Raw genomic sequence first — 17,428 nt, 5'->3', positions numbered from 1 at the left:
TGTCTGAGAGGGAGAAATGTGTGAAGCAAAGCTAAATGTGTGAAATGCAAATAGAAGTCGCCACATCCCGGTAATACATTCCTTATACTGTCTAGTAGCATTGCAGGGATACAGCTTGGGTATGCTAATGTCCCCAACAGATGGCACGCTGTTGCTGCCTACATAGAAGAGACACTTCTGAAGAAGCAGAGAGGCAGGAGCAGCACACGGTATGTGAGGGGCAGCGTGCCACGTGGCCGTGCAGTGCACTGAGTGTTAGGGCTGGGGACTGGTGCTTGGGTCTGGTGCTGCCAGGGAAGGTATGGGCTGCATGGTTCCACACTGGTCAAACAAACAAAAAAAGATTTATGAGTTGTTGGTGTTGCCCTAGTTAGCAAAAAATCCTTTGAAAATAATGTTTGATAAAATACAGAAGTAATACTATACCAGTGTAATATAGCGTGGAGATTTGCACCCACCTTTTCCTTCCCCGCAAACATGTATGCATGTATGTATAACAAATTTCGCACAGAAGAAGAGCTTGCTTGTTTTATTTAGACCACATCTAGGCAAGGAAGGCACACATGAGTATAGCTAACATCACAACCATTCTCTCAGTCATCTTGTTTTGTGCCAATATGTCCTAAATAATAATTCTGTATAATAAACTGAGACATAAACAGAGGGCTATGTTATTTATTTAACTACCTTCATTGGGAATGGGATCCCTCCTGCAGCCTCTGCTGCCTCAGGGACAATGCCAAACCCCCTGTCCCTACGTGATGACACTACAGATTGCCACAGAATGGGGGGCAGCTTGCTGTCTTTGAAGTATTTATGCTGTCAAGTTGACTTGAAGGTGTGTGGTACAGTTGAAAGGTTCAAAAAGAGGGTAAGAGGTGAATTAAATCCATAGCATGAGGATATAGCTCTACTTTCCTTAGGAAACTGAGCTGCAGTAATAGCACCACTTTGATCCCTGAAGAAACTGTTTAATTATTATAAAGTATTTGGGTATTCAAGAATGTTGTTGTTGGCAACTTTAGAAATGTCAATCATTTTTATCCATTGGAAAACACTATTTAGTTCGTGAATTAAAAAAAAAAAAAGGAATGTCACTGTCAGTACTTTGAGAATTTTTTCTGTTGTGTGTTTGTTTAAAGTGCTTACAGCAGGGAGGACCAAAACATCCAGGAGCAACCTTTTCAATCTATAAAACTAGCAGTAAGAAACAGCACATGATACAGTGAGCCCTGACGGATATTCAGGAGGACTTCCAACAGAGCTGACTTCACTCATTTTGCCACAGACTTAGGGAAAAGTTGGTGAGGTCTTTCTTACTATTTCTTAATGTGAACTCCAAGTATTGTGTGACAATCTGCTTGTGATTTATTCTCTGAATAGGTACAGTGTGACCAATCACACATTTCCTTCTACAATATCATAGACACACTAAACAAATATAAAACCAATTTTATTACTAAAAACTAGTGTAGTAGTGAATGACTAGTAAACTGTTAATTTTCTGGTCCAAAATATGATACTTCTGTTCTCTCCCAAATGAAAATTCAATCTCTGAGAATGTAAAACCTGTAGGACATAGTGTTAATGAGGTAGGCTACCCCGCGTGGCCAGCCTGTAGCCCTTTGGATGCTGAGCTACAAAAGGTAGGGCCAAGAGTCAGGATACAGCTTTAGAAGTACCTTGTGAGTGGAAAAGTAAATGTCAAGTTCAAACCTTTAATGAAGGTCATTTTCTCTACAAGATTAAATGAACAGGACAGGACAGGATGTTGATCCTCCATATGTTAACTGACTTGTACCTGATCTGCACTGCTAGGAGAGCACACTGATGCCTGCAGTTAAGCAAGGACAGAACCGCACTGTCTTGGCCAACCTGGAATGCCTACCCCACATATTCATGTTTATAAAGGAAGTTTATCCTGTTTTAACACACAAAGTTTATTCCAGAAATCCAGTTACATTGAAATGAAGCATTATGTGGGGTTACATCAAAAGTCACATCAAAAAGATTAATCATTATTTAAATTTGGATTCACACTGATATGAGCTTCTACTATACCTAGAGATACTCTCGGTAAACTCATCATAAGAGCTGGAATACATCCACAGAGAATCTTTCTGCTTCATGTATTGCACTGAGGTCTAGATCCACCCAATGGTTCTGGACTTACCAAGATTAAACCTGTATGGCCCTCACCTAACTCCTCCTGTAGGCATTTTGCTCCAAAATTCAAATCCTCCAAGATTTCTTACAGCCACTGAGCCACACAGAAGATGGTTCCCAAAGTTCTGTGATAAATTTTCTCAACATGGAAGGGTCTTCCTTTCGGCAAAGGTGTAACCACTTATGTCCTACCATGTTGAGAAGTAAAATGTGTAACGTTCCCAGAGTCCACAAACTGATTATTCTGCCTATCCTAATTTGAAGATAAAAACTGTATTGAGAAAATTGAATAGAGAAAAGAAATTTCCATATGCCAACCCCCTAACTAGTCACTTCTGCTGCTCTTAAAGGCCACCAATGTCTCAGCTTGATCCAATTACTGCTTTGTACAGCTTATCACACCGACCATTTTCCTTCCCTCCTTTTCTTCAGAGCTAAGGCTCATTAATGGGAAATGTGACAGGTCCAGTCAGTGTTAAATCCAAACTCCCAGGTTAGTTCTCTATTTGGAAGCAACCTTAGGTTTCATGAACTTTTATTCAACACAAAAGCAGCCTCTTGGCACTTGCATTCTTTAATGGATTTGTGCCATTGTTCTGTATTCATATTGTTTTCTTCAGAATTGCCTCTAATAAAGACATACATATATATATACACGTTTGTATATGTCTATACTGTCTTGGAACATTTTTCACTACCCTGGTAAGACATCAGAAAGATATTTTTCAATGGATTGAAAAGATCCTTGCATTTTTTTTTTTTCACTCTGCTATTCTAAATGTCAGAAAAATTGAAGAAGTGAAAATGCAGCTGTATCCTATCTTTAATCAGTCAGAATGGAGGTCCTATTTCTTTAAATTCTCTTGTTCTTCATTTTTAACTCTCTTGTAAAACCTCTTAGATATACAACAAGAAATAAGCTACAGTTTTATATCTCTCACAAAAGCTTTTAAGAAAAATGAGTACTTGAGCTCTCCCAGGTCAGAACATTTCCACTGTAGAGTTTCGGCACAAACACATAGCAATGGCTTACATGCTAATTTAATTCCTCAAGATGCAGAAGCAAGACTTACAAAAGGAATGCACTGTGTGAGCTTCCAACCTTTAGCACAGCCCCCTCACTCACTGCCATGACTGCAGTGCTCTGAGTGCTGTTGCATGAGCCCCCGTGGTCCCCAGCCCCATGCCCAGCCCTCAGCTCCCCACCAGACCCCCTGCTAAAGCAGATCCCACCTCTGCTCTGCAACTCTTTTCTTCCATCAAAAAGTTTCAGTTTTCACTAGAAAACTACTGACTAGTTGTAGCTGAGATTAAGATATGGAAAAATCACATCTTTTCTGATCCTGAGAATACCACTCCTAAATTTTCCCTTATGCCTAAAGCCCATGTAGCCTAGATTGAGTAAGAGAAAAGCAAAAAAGGAGCTGTATGACTTCAGTGCCATTGAAGCCAGTCCCCCAGGTGGGTGTTAGCAGTCATTGCAGAGATGGGGCAGAGATGCTCCTTGTTGGTCTTGCAGCTCCAGCTGCCTGCCCTCAGCTCACACACACTGCAAGAGCCTATCCTTAAATTCCAATTTGGACAAAGCTGAAACATAAAAGCACAGTCTCCAGCATCACATGAGACAGTGATCTAACCACACTGTGTTTCAGAGGGGGCTTTCCAAGTCACAGGAATATAGGGTTCACCTCAGGGTGACTCAGAAGATCTTTAGTGCTTGTGAAAACTTTTCCCTCCACAACAAGTTACAGAAGCTAAACCAAGCACTGTTTTATCATGGGCAATGCTACTCTGGAACAAGCGCAACAAATGAAAAAATAATAATAAAAAAGAAACTGAGCCTCTCCCAAGCAATAATTTCAGTTTTACAGCAAGTAGTTGTAAAACAAATAAGCACTGGCCAGCACAGGCGCCCTGTGATGCCAGCTCAGGCCAGACCTCACGGTGAATGCAGCTGACAGCTCTGTGTGCATCACGCTGTGCTGCTGTCTAAAGCAGCAGTTCTCAAAAATGTACCGTAACTTCCACAGGAGCCACTGCTTAACAAACCATGGCTTAATCCGTTAATGGAGCTGAGCCAAAATGAGAAAAATCATGCTCAGGGCAAATCTGTCCATTTTCTGGTGTGCCAGTTTCTGGATATCTCAGCTGGGAGGAGTTGGGATGAAGCACTTCTCTAGCAGTGGGCACAGCCGGTCTGAAAAGAAAAGAAGTCAGGTTATAATCAGTAATCACACCACCCTTCAGGAGACGTGCCCCATTTTGTGAGGTGTGCTTCATCCTAGTTCAGAGAATGTCTCCGAACTCCATCCTCATCTCTGGCTTCCTTTAGAAAATCAAAGCAAAAGAAGCAACACCAAAATAGCTTCCACAACAGTGCCAGTGTTTTAGTTTGTATATCCTGAGTAAACTGAGGGAATCATTTGAGAGGAACCAGAAAGAAAAAAAATCACCTTTTACAAGCCCACAGTCACATGAAACGCAGTCTACGTGCCTTTTATCTCCTAATGACTTCTGCAAGGCAAAATCCAGAAGCAAACCATGAAGCATGACCTTGACTGCAGGAAGCGTGACACTGCTGGCGAAGGGGCCTATGCTTACATTTTACGCAGGGGTCATCTCCTCTGGTGATTACAGAACTGTGCAATAGAGGCCTTGGAGTCTCACCATCAGATACACCAGAGCAGCCCCCAGAGAAGCAATGAAATGGACAGCGTCTTCAGCTTTGTCCCCCGCTGGGGCAGACACACCAAAGGGAGGCTGTGGGCACATGCCCTGCCGGCCTGGCTCAATGCAGCAGCAGGGCTCTCATGCCACCATTACTCACGCTGCTGCATGCATGGAGCCCACAGTGGCAGCACGCAGCGTGACCAGAGCATGGCAGCTTCCTGATGTCAGCAGAGCCACAGGGTGGCTAATGTAATTTAAAAACCAAATAACCAACAGAATTATAAATAAAATACTAAGTAAGGAAAGTTGGGTGAGAATGCTCCCTGATCACACAGAAGCCACCAGCTCGCTGGCACACCTTGCCCCTGCATGCTACTGTTCACAAAGGCCCCTCTGTGCCAGGAAAAGCCATGGAGGAGGAGGTTGGTGGTTCCTCAGGAGCCAACCTTGGCCTGGCCGGGCCCATACACCCAGGCAGAGCTCCCACAAGGCCACCTCCAGCACTGCAGGACCAGGGCAAAGGCAGACATACTGCTGTGCTAGGCCCATGCCTTCACCAGCAGCAGCCACAACAGTGAACAGGACTGGGGGCAACCTGTGCTCTTTAATGAGGCCTAGAATTCAATTCCAATCGTGCCACAATTCTGGGAAAGAAAGCACAGCTCAGGTTTTCTCCTCACTTACACTGGTGTGCTGGGAAGATTTAGAAAGGATTTAGAGCAGACTGGCCTTGAAGTGATGAGTTCCAGATTTTACTGTCATGGAATATTAAAACACTGGGTTTGCGTTGCAGATAAAGGCACAAGTTCGGTACCACACTGCTCAGTCCTGACAGGACTGAGGCACTTCTACACATGACCAGAAGCAAGATTTCAGATTCCATGGGAGCTTTAATGTCAAAAATACAGGTGCCTCCTAATTTAGGCCCATCATAGGCAATCATTAGCTCCATATGTATTTGGAGGAGCATAGTTTGACAGGCTGAGGTGCTCAAAGTGGCACTGATATATGCAGGAATTTTGGCAGTACTTTTGCAAACTTTGTCCTCCTGCAAATCACTTACATAAAGCTCGTTTTTTAAGTTCAAACACCCCAGTTTCTTCCTGTAGTTTAAAAAAAACACACAGTACATCCAAACAAATGAAAAACTGTTTTGTTTTTCCTGTATGAAACTTAGACATCTTTTGAATGTCTGTGTTCCATCCAGGCATGAAACAGGAGGTCAGTAGATGTACAAAAAAAAGTCTGTGGCCTGGGTATTCCCAAGCCAGTGATGGCAGCAAGCTGGAAGCAGGGGTAGCGTACTTCAGGCCATGTTTACACCAGTGGTGGTATTTAGAAGATACCAGACAACTCTTTTGAATCCCCCTTCCAGTCCCTGCTTTTCTTGTAATCAGTGTGCCCAGTGAAGGCCATGCCAGGACTCTGGTGCTGTGTCTCCATGCAATAGCCCCAGCAATGTTCCTGTGACAGCCAGACCTGCCTCTGGAAGGATGATGCTAACAGCAAGCCGTGCCCTTTCCTGCCTCTCTCCACAGCTTCTCACATGTTCAGTTGCATGTGTCATCTCTCAAGCCACCGAAGTGTATGCAGTATTCCAGTTTACATTTTAACAGGAAAGCTTCACCTTCCTCTTACATCTATGTATAAGCAATACACTCTTTAGAAGACCTAAAATTCTCATTGATTGTGCAGCAAGACAGAAAAGCTGTGTCTCGTGGTGATAGATGGGATTACTCCACTGGCTCTTACCTTTGGTAACAGACTCCATGTGTATTAGCACATAGTTTAAGAGGAATTATCATCTTTTTAATAGATCACATACTGAGTCACAAGCTACATATTCAACAGAAAATCAAGCTAATTGTTCACTTCTTCTAAGATATCTCTGAAGGATAATCAACCTCTGCAGAGCTGTTTCTTAGTTGGAAACTAAATAATTAAGCTGAAGAAATGCATTTTTCTTTCAAGATTCTCTGTATTTTCTTTTATTCTTCTTCATGCCAAATACATCATAAATGACTTTAATTAAAAATTAAAATTAGCTCAAGTTTTGTTTTGTTAAATCCATAAATGAAGAACAAAAGAGACTGTCAGGACAGAAAAAGAAAACATTGCAACCTTTCTGACAGTTCTCATCCCTACCCACTTGCACAGCAAACTGTAAACATGCAGTGTGGCATCATCTTCCTGAGTGCACCTCAAGAGTCTTCAGTAGGATTTATCATATGTGGGCTTCAGCTAGTAAAGCAGTTACACATGTTATAAATAAAAAAAAATGGACAGTGCCATAATATGATAGATCTATGAAGCCCCAAAATTTGATAGGAATCTTCTTTATTAATTTAATCCATTACTGGCTAATTGCTTATATATTGTAAATCTGCAAAGGTCAATTCTTGAAATCACCAAACAATAAAAAGGTATGAAACACTAACAAGCCCTAATAAAATAAGAATGTTAATCAATAGTCTAAATGAAGCCTTGTATTGCCAATGATGCATGAAAATATATTATTGTTAGGGACTACAAGCATGGGTTCCACTGAAACCACTAAAATAAAAAGCCATGTATTTTGAGTCAAATGCAGTATAAAGAGCATCTGTAAATACTGACTGTACAATGAACTCCTGCAAGAGAACAGCCTCAAGGAATAAACCATTACACGAAAAAGCTACACAAACAAAAAAAAAAAAAAAAAAAGAATGCTGATGCAATAATACCTGACAAAGGCCAGCTCTGAACTGTACGGACATAACAGGAGAACTTGTTTATACATATCAAATACTGCATGTTAAAGATATGCAAATAAATATTTTTATATATTAAACTGTAATAAACTTGCTTATCAACCTGCAGCCTCACACCAGACTCCTTTACCTACTCTACTGCATTCAAACCACTGTGCTGACAGGACAGAGTTACTGCAGGTCCTCACTGCTGTAGCAGGAAGCAGACTCGTCACTCAGGCTTGCTTTACCAGATTGCCTTATGCCCATTTAGAGAATTCCTGTCTTCCTGAGTTTCTAACTGCTTCTGAGGAATATTAAAGAAAAATGGGGTTTTTAAAGCATCTCTGCATTCTAAAAGGCTGCAGAACTGTGTTCTGTTTGTAGGAGCAATTTGGTTTTATTAAGCAGCATGACACAGACGAAGCGAGCTGAGATAAGCTGTGTACAGTACATTGCAGCAGAGTCATCAGCAGCAGCAGCTGCCGCCAATCCGTCTAGAACCTGATTACCCAGAGATGCACTGGCACACTACAAGGAAAGGTGTTAAAAACCCTTCCTCCCGCTTACTCATCAGCCAATATAGACACTCTGCTTCACCTCTGATATTATTGAAGGAATTTCTCATGGCAGCAGAGGTTTGGCAAACTATATTTCTCAGGCAGTATTTTTGTATTTCTCTGTTTTCATTAAACCTCTTTTGCCAAACTGCCAATTTTGAAGGTCATTTCACTTGCACGGCATTGTTATAATACATTGCACAAGCAGTGTAGACATCGCTTACTGTGAAGTCTGTATTTCTTATTTTCCTGCTGGTAGGAAAATAGAATACTTAAACCAGTTGGCAACCCAAAGAGTTAGACCTGCTACAGGCAGGTCTTAAATCGCTTTTGTAAAAAGGTCTATTAGCACGTTTGATCTGAGCAAGAAGGGATCACTAGTTTACTCTATTAGTCTGATTTCTTCCCAAATAAATTCTGCTCATGAATTTTAGAAGTATTGAATTAAAGGAATCTGGTTGTCAGGGACAGGCATGGATGCTGGGAACATATAATAATGTACTCTCATGTTTTCAGCAGAAAAAAAAAGGAAGCATTATTCTTTCTGAACATTTCCTTCCTCTTTAAATCTTCAGATACTCTGCTTTCTCTAAGGTCATTGCATGAATTTAAGATACACCATTCTGGAAACTAAATTAGCCCTCATTTACTGGGAAGTTGAATGCAGCCAGACTAATGGTGGTGCAAATATAATTGGTTCCCAACATGTGTCAGTGTGTATACTCCTCAAGCCACGGAAAAGATGCATTATGGGACTAATTTTTAAATGTTAATGGATATTGGATGTTTGCCAGACACCCAGCTGTGCACAAAACATTGAGATGGTAAATAGCTCTTGATCTGTTTAGAAACAAATTATAATGGCTGTTTGGATTCCACATGACTGAAGGCATGGTAACCAGCACAGGCTCACAGACTGACCCTATTAACTGCACTGAGGGGAATGCTCCAATTTTTAAAATCAAGATAAGAGACATAAAATAAGGCTATTAAGATTGTGTTTAAATTATTTTAGATTAATATTAAACAAACAGAATCCCAATAACAACCAATAGCACCTGTTACCATTGCCTTAGTGAGCTAACTTATTTTAGGGGGCTTTTTTGGTAGGAGGTCAAAAAGAAAGTGCTTTTATCACTCAATTAATTTGACTCTAAAGCCGAAATCTGAATGAAGTGCTTACCTGCATTTACAGCATAAAACCTCTCCTGCTGCACATCAGCAATAGGTCTCACTGAGCTGCACCAGGGAACAAGACCTCTTCTCATTTGATGTGCAGTTCTCATAATTTTTAATTGAAATCTATGACTATGAGTATTTGCAGGAAAGTCTCTACTTGAAATTTCTTACTAAGTGTATTCATTTGGTCAGCAGAGCCCAACAGGGAACTTCAGTCAGCTGAATTACATGCTTTTGATTACTGTTCTGTAGAATTAGCTGAAAGTGTCATTTTACAAGTGAAAAGTGTACTAATTGTCAGCAACATAGGAGACCTCTTTTCCATAAAGTTGTGTGGTCAGCAGGTTGAGAGCCCTTTCCACAAATAAGACAATCACATGTATATTCAAGGGATCTCCCTCTTCAGGATTTTGCTGTTTGAGTTTGAAAAATTCTGAAAAAGAGCTTTCCAGCATAGGACATGATCAGTCCAATTCAGGGTATTAAAGTTTCTCCATTAAAAAAAAAAAAAAAAAAAGTACGTAATTCCAAATAGAAGATCACAGTAGCATTGAACCAACAGGGAAGGACTCCAGACTGCCCAAGCAATGACTATGGGGTGACATAAAATCATAGCTTGTAGCTGACACTAAATTTAGATCCCCTGGGTAACTTTGCAGTTTCAGATTTGTATCTTGAATTTGTGCTTCTTGACATCTATTCTGCATATTTGTTTTTAGCTGAGTGCTTTCTGCTGGTTTTGGTACCTTACATAGACTGTTCTCTATGATCTGAAATACTTTGAGATATTAGAAGAAGCAGCTTGAAAATCACTTCTTAGATTTCTTCAAAATTAATTTTCTGTTTGCCTTCTCTAAAGAATATGGCTTTCACCAAATGTAGAACAGCTACAGAAATAAAATTATCCTGGCCATTAGGAAATGTAATTCTAAGATATACCAGCAAAACATACCAAAGGACAATGTATTTTTTCCCTGATAGCTCAAGAATCTTGATTCATTCTTACAGAGTAAGTATAGATTTCGGTGAAATGTTTTCCACATCACCAATTTAAAGTTCTTAGAAAGAAAAAATAAAAAAAAAAAAAAGAGGCAACAAACAAAATCCCCTTCCCCTCAGCCCCGTGATTTCGCTCAGCACACCATGAGAGAAGGTCTGGCCCACAGAGGTGTCCTGCAGGCTTGCTGCCACCCAATGCAGGAGGACGGCATCGCTGCCTCCCCAGCCCCAGCCCTCTGTGTCAGGCACTCCAGGGCTGGAAATCATACACATGACTTTACCTCCACCCTGCTAGCAGAATATGAGAAAGGCCCAGACCCACCTGCAGTACAGAAATACTGGAGAAGAGTCAGAGTTGGGACATGTGAGTTTTGGTAGAGAACAGGGCTGGGCTGGCAACTGGATATCCTCTGAGCTTTAGGGGGAGGATCTGTGCCTTCGATGCTGTGCTTTGAAGCTCATCTTCCTCTGCCAATGGCAACAGGCAAATCACAAGTAGCTAGTGCTCCACAATAAAAAAGAGATGAAAACAAGCTTATTGTTCATTGATCATCCTGGCCTGGGGAAGAAGAGTGTCCGTCAGCACATGCAATTCACACACCCTTCTAAGGTTATTGTATATTCCAGCCCAGCTGCAAGCAAACAAGTGGGACTTCTCTTTCCTAGGAAATCACTGATTCACCATCAGGGTTCAGATAGCACGAGTACTTCAAGGGCCAAGCCATACGTTCATTTACATTAGGATGAATCTGAAATAATTTCTCTAACACTGGAGAATTTATTCTTAATTTTCAAAAGCAAATGGGAGCAGAGTCTGACCAGCAGCATACAGGGTTTGTACAAGCTACATCCAAAGTGTGTTTTCACAGATGCAAAGTAATTTCATTATAGTACACTGCAAAATCTTTTACTTGCATAACTTGTTTCCATTTCTTTTTAGTGTAATGAGATTTCATGATGAAAGCCAAATACAATCTACTATAGCAAAAGTGCATGTTACACTGATCCTAATAAGCCCAATGAAAATCAATAATGCTGCTAGTTTCCCTGAAATCAGCCTCCATAAGCTCCAAGCACCGTGTTCTGCCTAAAGAAGAGTATTAGCAGCTTATAAAAGACAGATATTTCCTAGTAGAAAAAGTGAAAACAGTTACACTTCAGAAAAAATAAAAAAATAGTTATAAAAAACAACAACAAAAGGAGATAGTTGTCTCCTGTCCTTAAATTGCTGGTAAGAAAAAAAAAGGGAAAAAAAATCAGTTGCATTCTCTTTTCATCCAGTTCCCAGCTGTAATCAAACTGCCTCAATGACTGCAGCCTGCATGAGGATGAGTCACTAGGCCCTGACTTCTCTTCCCCATTAAGAACAATATTGTCTACCCTGTTCACTGAACAAGGACAAGAAATTTTGCTGAGAGAGCAGAAGCCCCAGATTCACTGGCATAAAAATGAAGATAATAATAATAGTAATAGTAATAATAATAATAAAAGGCGCAAGCACACTATCAAGGAGCACTACTAAAAATTCAGGCAACCTGCTGCAATCAACTTTGGAAAATATGCAGGTATCTTCTGTCATATTTCTTACCTTTGGCTTTTTGCATTCCCTGCATTCTGTAACGGACAAGGCTGAGTTAAGAAGGGAAAAGAGGGTAGATCTGAGAGCAAAGACTAAAACGCACACGTCGGAGCATGGGAACAGGCAGTAACCGGTATGTTTAGTCATATATAGTACATCTGAGAGTAATACCCATAATTATGTAGGTTTTTATACTGCACATATTTCAAATGAAATTTTTCTTTGAAGTTTGCCTCTTCTTAAATAAGCTAATAAATGCAGGAAGCTTAAAACACAATTTCCATTGCATTCATAAGCTTTTCTTTTTTCTTTTTTTTCCTCCTTTGCATAAGAAAATGTTTCTCTGTAATGATCTACCTTATGAATGACCTGAGGAACTAATTTTTGGTTTCTTTAAAATGCAGCCATTTGTTTCTTACTGGTGAGTTCAATTTCATTAGAAGTTATGGAGTGAACACCAACAGGCTATTTGCAATATTGAATAGCCAAAGGTGCATAATTACTTCCAGTTTACTATTAAAACAATATTTAAATAATTCAGCATGCAGTTGCTTTATTCTCTTTTTAATGATGTACTATTAACAGGTTGACAGATTTGCAAGACTAAGGCCTTTTATGAATTTTTTTGCATTAGGAAACTCTTATAGAAGCAAATGTAACCATGAGCTGTTATTTTTGTATAACGTTTGCATTAGAAAGTCTTCCCTCAGGACAAGAATATATTGAATATTTGCAAGTGTATAACTTCATGTTAGCAGCATATTTGTGTTTATTTACTAAATGTAAGTGTGGTAATTCTGAATAAAATGATCTTACATACAGACCACACATGTACCATAGAGAAATAGATGCCATGGATACACAGGAGATGTACTTCTCACTTTGGCAGGGGGATGAGGCATGGCTCATTCAGGCTAGTTCATACGTTGTAACGGCATATGCCCATACATCACAGGTGTACAGTACAGTTTCTATGGTGATTGGCTCACATGAGCAGGAAATTTCATTTTGATAAAGTTATATTCTTGGGCAGAGGAAGAAGCATCAAATACGGTGTTTTTTTTAATGTTTGAGATATAACCTGTAAGTAACAACAGAGCTAAAGAGGGAGTCACAATTTTCCCAAGTGGTATCAGCACCTGTAAATAACACCTTGGAAGTGGCTTATACGTTTGGGAACATACCTGTAACAAGACTTTGCCTTTTTCCCCACAGAGACCACGGCAGGCAGAAGCAGCAGCAGAACCACGAGCACAATGCCAAGGGAAGCGCTGACAACGCTGGGCATTTCTGTGCACTTTCTGCTCACCACTTAGCATACTGCTGGCTGAAACCACATTGGGCTTTATGGAGCTGAAAAATGTAAAGATTACCTTCAGGTGAAACATTTCACTAATTTTAGCTTATGTAAAAACTTCAATATTTGTTGATCAAAGAAGTAAAACTTCAGATGGGAGGTCTTTCTGATGCAATCAAAGCACATTTTGAAAACAGTGAAATGGAATGGTTTCAACTTTTTCCAGCTCCCTGCCTACCAGGATTTATCATCTCTAACAATTCACTAAAGCTGACAGAAATTTGCTAAACAAGTCCACAGACCAGAAATGGCATTTTTCAGGGAAAACAGGATTTGACTGCAAGATGTCACCCTGCTCTACTCCAAAAGGATAAAGAAAATATAACCATCACCAGGCTGGAGAGCACCTGAAGTAGTTCTTTTCCTTTAACCCCCAGCTTTCAGCAGCATCTTCTGTCCTGCAGGGAATTGAACAGTGGGTTCCCCAGCCCAGGGCTGCCTGCAAAAGGGCTCCAGCTATCTGCCAAATACAAAGGTAACCTACATGACTTTGCCTCCTGCCCGAGTAAACAGGAGTGAAAGGAGCTCCTCACATTGCACTGAACATAGCGTCACAGTCATTGTTTAGATCCAGAGTGGGCCTTGCAAGCCTCCCCAAACTGCTGTGTGTTCTAACTACAGAAGGGAAAAAGTTTGGTATCTGTGGGAAGAAGAGAAAAACAAACAAAAGACACTGGTTTTAAAGCAGGGGCCAGGGATTGCTGGGTGGTCTGGAGGTAACACAGCCAGAGAGTAGAGCTGCAGTGTAGGCCATTGCAACATGCTGGGCATCACACGTCCCAATGTGGAGCAGGCTGGAGGGCTTGGGAAGCAGAAGAGACAAGACCTAGTAGCTTAACCTGTGGAGAAGGAGAAAAGTTCTTAGCTTGTTTGGTAAACAAGGCTCAGGAGGTATCTTTTAAATTAATTAATTTTAAATCCTGATGTTTGCAAGCTCCTAGCTATTTACATCTAGCAGCTTTATGCAAACAGCTATTAAACTGAGACATTTTTGGATCATGGAATTTTTTATGCACTCATTTGTAACAAAAAACATTAAAATAATAAAGGATTGATTACTGCTCCCAGACCTTGTGCAATGGTTGGAAGGTACAAAGTATTAAAAGCCTTTTACCTGATAAACATCTTCCCTTAACCTAACTGATGTTTCACCTGGGGAAGCCAGCAGGAAAGCAATTCAGTTTCCAGTGTATGTTAAGCACTAGTCATTGCTATAAAGGCCTGTTGGTAGCACCAAGCCCTTAGCTATTACACGTCTCTTCCTAAACTATATCTTAACTTCCATAAACAACCAACAAGGTGGAATCTCCTTTTGAACCTCAGCATTGTGATCTTTTATTATAAGAAAAAGAGTTTGTACTGTAGTAATATCGCTTACCAGTGAGAATTCATTCTCCCCCATACCCTCCTGAACCAAGGACCTAGAATACAGTAAGATAAAGAAAAGCCAAAGAAAATGAAAAATATCAATAAAGTTACACCAGTAAATTGAAATACTTACTGTCTTGGGAGGAAAACCTTTTATTAAAATAAAAATACCTGAGATAGTATCAAGGCAGTGTGACAATGAAGATGTCATTACTAAATAGGACTCTTCAGTCCCTTAGCTGTCAATAATTAATACATTATTTACACTTGCACATTCTCATTTCCCAGCTTTCAAGATTTCATTTACACTCTGATCCTTTGCTCAGCAGCAAATTTAACAACATTGTGACTTTCTTCTGCCTGACACTACACACCTATCAAGCTGAAAGAAAATACCGTCTAATATGTGCATTTATTAAAGTAGAAAGCTTCAGTTACTGGAAGAAGTGACAAATGCCAGTGTTTGCCACAATAAACTGGAAGAGAAACAAATTGCTCCCAAATAAAAATCAATTAAGAAGCCATCTTAATAATACTGTTGGTGGGAGCCTCAACATCTGCACGTTTTAGGTGAATGTAGCTGAAGTGTTCCTAATTAAAACCCAAAGGAATCAGCAAACTTAGGAAAGCCATACTGACAATTGCAGACAACCTTATGTTGAAGATGCAGCATTTTGACTATCTGAAACTAAAATATTCTATTAGGTTGAAATAGCCTTTTTCTTGTGATGCAGAGAAGATGCATCCATTATATATTCCTAGGAGAAGCAAAGTCAGATGATCATATGAGAAGTATATCGCCAGTGTACATAAATGTGCGTATTTATTCAGTATCAGAATATGCAAGCTATGAGCACAAAATTTAACACATGTTAAAACTGTGCTTTAAGCAAGGATTACCAGAACATAGTGGACTGGGGTAATCATTTTAAAGTCAGTGGCAATTTTAATATTGGAGTTAATTTTACGCAAGTATTCTGGACCTATCCCAGCACACCAGGGACAGACATTGGATGATCTCAAATGGGGTTTTGGTACTCTCAGAGGATTTTTCTGTTGACTTCAGTGGATTTTGAAGCATGTCCTGAGTGTAATCAGAAATTATTAGGAGCAAGAAGAAGAATAGCCCTCTTCCGAAACAGGATGACCTGAGGGAAGCAGACAACCTGGAGATCCTTTTCCACATGCAGCCAGTCTACTGAACTATTGAACAAAATCCAAACCAAGTTACATTGTCTTTTTTGGCTGTGTAGGATTTCTGGTCATCATTTAGTATACCCTCTTGTAAATCTATAAAAATGTCATGTTCCCATTTTAATAGCTCAACTACTACAGAAAGGGACTGCATTCTCGTAGCAAAGCACACCCTTCCTCCAGCTGGAGTTTGCCCGCACCACCACAACATCTGGGTTGCATTAGGCAGAAGAGATCTGTACAGCGTGACAGCTCAGGGTTAACCATACCACTGACTCTTGGTCTCTCCAAGCAGCCCTGCTGAGTGATTGCTGCAGTTTCTGCACATCTCTGTGGTGAGGCAGGCATCCTTGTTAATCATACAGAGCCTGTCTGGATTTGGCACTTTCTGAAATTTCATCTCAGGAGCTGTAATCAGAGGGAAAACACAGACACTCTGGGCAGCTTCGACAAAACAAAGTACCATTTGTTTGTCCAAAAAGGAGCACTCCAGACAGAGGGAGAAAGGGCTGAACTGATATGAACTTATTGTCTTAGATAAGGCTGCGCTTTCCCAATGCATTCAGGTACTGTTGACACGGAAATCCACCTGAGACCAACTTACCCCTCGGCTCAGCCTCGCACAAGCAACACAGCAGCCAGTGCAACAGTCCCATTGCATGATTGTGGTGATAACCAGCTTCCAATTTCTTCATGCATAGCCAGAACCCACTCATCACTGTCAAAGCTATGCAAAATAGGGAGGTCTGTATTAAACGCTTTAGTGTAACAACTCCAAAGTTAATACGTTAATTGATTTCCCATTGCACTGCATATTGAGTCCAGTTTCTACAGCCCTGTCTCCTCCTTATCATCTGGTGATCTCCAGTTGGCACTGGAGCGGATACATGTTGTTGCACCCTCGGTGCCTGCTGCATCTTACTGTCCCGATATTTTCCAAACAAGCTTTATGACAACTGATTACTACAATGCCATAAAAATTAGTTAATGCTCAGCAAAAGGGAGTTCATGCATTATTTTGCACTCTGAGAAATTAGTGTCATGTGCTTCAAATAAAAATTTCCAGGATGAATTTTTGCATGCCAGTTCTTAGCCAGGAGCACAATATATTGGTTAAATTGTGTTTTCTTGTTAGCAACAGAGATTTTATAGCAGAAGCCCTGGCACAATCTTTATGATAGAGGAGCAAACAGTATTGCATACACTCTGCCATAAAAAGTAATCATTTCTGGAAGACTCTAGCACAGTAAAAATTCCAGGCTGTGGACTGGATTCAAATTGGTAAGTACCCAAAATGTGTCAAAATGCCACCCAGTTGCAAGGAGATCTGTTCTGAATTCCTGAGCTATTTATTTCATGAATATATTGTTTATGAGACATGCCAGATTGATGGCTTTTTTTTTCCCCAACATGGAAATCAGAGTGTAAATTTTCCTCTGCTGTCCATTTCTGTAAATTACTCCTTGACTAGTGATAGGCCACCTTCATTTAATGGGTTAAGAAAATGGTTTACTCCTTCAGTACAGATGTTCTTCATTTCTATTTGCTCTCATTTTTATCATTAACAGAAATATTAATTAATAAAAATTAAGAGTTTTGTAATATAAGTCACTTGGAAGAAATTTTG

General features: G+C 40.2%; 1 long non-coding RNA gene across 3 annotated transcripts; it reads right to left on the bottom strand.

Annotated features, from left to right (window-relative positions):
* Nucleotides 1–1,523: 1,523 nt before the first annotated feature.
* LOC121074148 lies at nt 1,524–16,759 on the bottom strand. 3 transcript variants are annotated; one of them, XR_005822168.1, is made up of 6 exons: nt 16,406–16,759; nt 16,071–16,209; nt 13,914–14,078; nt 13,067–13,235; nt 10,626–10,808; nt 1,524–4,363 (listed from the first exon to the last, which is right to left on the bottom strand). It is a non-coding gene; the product is annotated as an uncharacterized LOC121074148 (long non-coding RNA). The 3 variants fall into 3 exon arrangements; XR_005822169.1 differs by having other exon boundaries at nt 10,626–10,802; XR_005822170.1 differs by lacking the exons at nt 13,914–14,078; nt 16,071–16,209.
* Between the last annotated feature and the right edge of the window lie 669 nt (nt 16,760–17,428).

Source organism: Cygnus olor, chromosome 8 (assembly GCF_009769625.2).
Source record: "Cygnus olor isolate bCygOlo1 chromosome 8, bCygOlo1.pri.v2, whole genome shotgun sequence".
NCBI lineage: Eukaryota > Metazoa > Chordata > Aves > Anseriformes > Anatidae > Cygnus > Cygnus olor.
The sequence above is the reverse complement of the archived record's forward strand: the minus strand, read 5'-3'. Positions and strand labels throughout refer to the sequence as shown.